This window comes from Fukomys damarensis, unplaced genomic scaffold (assembly GCF_012274545.1).
Source record: "Fukomys damarensis isolate Sample0158 unplaced genomic scaffold, DMR_v1.0_HiC HiC_scaffold_15, whole genome shotgun sequence".
NCBI lineage: Eukaryota > Metazoa > Chordata > Mammalia > Rodentia > Bathyergidae > Fukomys > Fukomys damarensis.
The window spans coordinates 58,457,071-58,459,603 of record NW_022900927.1 but is presented as its reverse complement, the minus strand read 5'-3'; the positions used below and the strand labels follow the sequence as shown (position 1 = coordinate 58,459,603).

At 42.5% G+C, this 2,533-nt stretch overlaps 1 long non-coding RNA gene across 1 annotated transcript in view; it reads right to left on the bottom strand.

Annotated features, from left to right (window-relative positions):
- Positions 1-917: 917 nt before the first annotated feature.
- LOC104865579 overlaps positions 918-2,533 on the bottom strand; it is a 1,760-nt gene continuing 144 nt past the window's right edge. The window contains exons 2-3 of the long non-coding RNA XR_781208.1: positions 2,314-2,437; positions 918-1,282 (exon numbers count right to left, since the gene is read on the bottom strand). This is a non-coding gene — a long non-coding RNA (uncharacterized LOC104865579). The remainder of the gene's footprint in view (positions 1,283-2,313; positions 2,438-2,533) is intronic.

The window sequence follows — 2,533 nt, the reverse complement described above, 5'->3', positions numbered from 1 at the left end:
CTGGACCAGCCATTTTAGTTACTGAGGAGAGTCTGTTTTGGTTACTTCAGTAATCTCTGCTCTCTGAGTGAAACAAAAATATGGTTTCTGTTACACAGAGAGGAATTTACTCTCTCTGATCTCATTTTAAAGGAAAGATAAGTGAAAAAAATAACACTGCATTTCATTTGTGCCCCAGGTCATACTTCATCGTTATAATAATTATAAGTATTTCAGAGAAAAGAGAAGAAAAATTTGTTCTTATTTACTCTCATAAAAGTGTTGGCCATTTGTGCACACTATACATTAAAAAAACAGAAAAGATGCATTTCTAGGAAAGGATTTAGGAAGACCATGCTACTGTTTTTCCAAACCGAGTAACTGTCACCAAGACGAATGTTTAAAGTGGCTCAGTACTCTGAGCCAGGAGGTGAACACTTCCTAGTATCACTTCATATATTTAATACAAAGGAGATACCTCCAGAATTTCCCCTCTCCCCATATGTGCTGCCTTGGAAGGTTCTGAACTTTGGGTCACTGGAGACACCATGCCCTCCTGAAAGATGTGGTAAGGTTGCTTGTAAATAGGATTTGAACGATGGGAGGGTGGTTGGAGTTGATGATCTTTCAGGTCCTTCCCAACTCGGAGGTTATTGAGATTATGGGATTCTATAATCTCTGCGTCCAGCTGTGCTTATACATTGTAGGAACCGATATGTTAGGTTTCAACCACTCTGAGTTAAATTTAAAAGCACACATGCTCTTTTATGTAACAAGCACTTACTCTATCGGATCACTTCTATTTGAATTTCATAGGAAACTGGCCAATTGGAAAAGAACTCCAGGAAGTTTTTAAAAACATGCAACGTACAGCTTTAAAAATCCTCTGAATAATGACAATTTAGACGTGTGCAAATAGCGATTAAATTTATGGCTTGTTTTATATCACACAAAGGAGGTACCCAGCTCCGCCTCTATGCTCTCCTCTTCCCTGGCTGTGGCCTCTTTCAATCATTCTCTTTTGGTAGCCGCTAACCCTGCAACTCAGTGCACAGGGAGAAAGACAAATCTTTTTTCCAATATGTCCGGGCCATCATCGGGACTTTCCTCTCTGGATTGCAGTGGAGCAAGTGCGGCTGCTCCTGGCTGAAGATGCGTCATGGGGCTCCACATGCACGTCTGGTCTTCTTCAGCGTTGTTTATACCAATAGTTCTTACATTTTTCTCAGATTCCACAGTAGCAGGCAGTATGTGGCGGGAGTTAAGTAGAGAAACAATGATAGTCTTCTCTATTCATCTCTCACTTGGGGGAGTTACAGGGAGAAAAACCAGATTGGGTTAACAGAAAAGCAGACAGCTTTTAAGAGCGCTAGGTATTGCTTTCCCCCTCGCATGTTTACTGACCATCTGGAATACAAAAAAAAAAGTCACCCTGGATTCCTGCCATCGGTAAGCCAGTCATTTAGGTGGGGCGATAAGTATGAGGAAATGGGCATAACAAAAGGAAATATAAGAGTGTGATAAATGTTATGGGTAGGGGACTGGGATCTCAGTGTTGGGAGGGGCCTGTAAGGTTAGTGAACTGATAGGTCTGTTTTTACAGATGGGTAAACTGAGGCCTTTCCAAGTGTCCTGCTCCCTTGGATCCTTCCATCTCAAATCACTTGAAGCCCCTTCCTCAGCCTGACTCATTCTGCTGCTTTCCTTTCCAGGACCTACCACTTTCTCCTGGCTGTCAAGATTCTGTTGTTTGTTGAATAATATCCCCGGCCTGAGGGATGAATCCTAATCAGGTTATGCATGATTATCCCAGCCTTTCCTGTGAATGATTGATACAGAGAGGAGAGCGTGACAATAAGATTTAGGAAAAGTCAGTGGAAATCTTGCGGGAAAGTTTTCTTTCTTGATTAAAAAAAGTATAGACAAGTGAGCAGAAAGTTCTTTTGCCTCATTCCACTTTGTTTCAGAGGTAGATGCTGATGTCTGGGAGATGACACTCAGTGCTGGTGTAGATATATTTGCACTGTGAAGGGAGACATTCCTGACATGTGGTAAATGATGGATTAGTAGAATCAAAGAAACCTAGGACCAACTTCTGTGTACCTCCTTATTAAGTAATAACAACTTTTGGTTTAATTTTGTTTCATTTTTTTTTTTTTTTTTACTTGTAACCATGAACACGGGTAACTTGTCTTCTTACCATCACGAGGGAAAAGAAATCCTGCCTTCTTTTTTGAGAAGGCGAGGGGAGACAGATTGTGACTGTATTTGATTATGCCTAATAATAACTACCCTCTGGCCATTGTCCCCATGTCCTCACCCTCCTGGCCTTACGTGCGTTTTTCTGGATCTCTGGCAAATGGTCCACGTGCTACCTCTGCCTCTGGATACTGCCATCACCATGGTGACTGTGGCATCCATGTACATGACCTTTCTAATACTGGAGTTCAACCTGCCCCTGAAATAGTGCTGAGTCACAATAGCCTTGCTAGTGAGCCATCTAGGGCACCCAGGTGCAGTTTGGGATGATTCCACCCCCCCGCGCCCCCCCCCC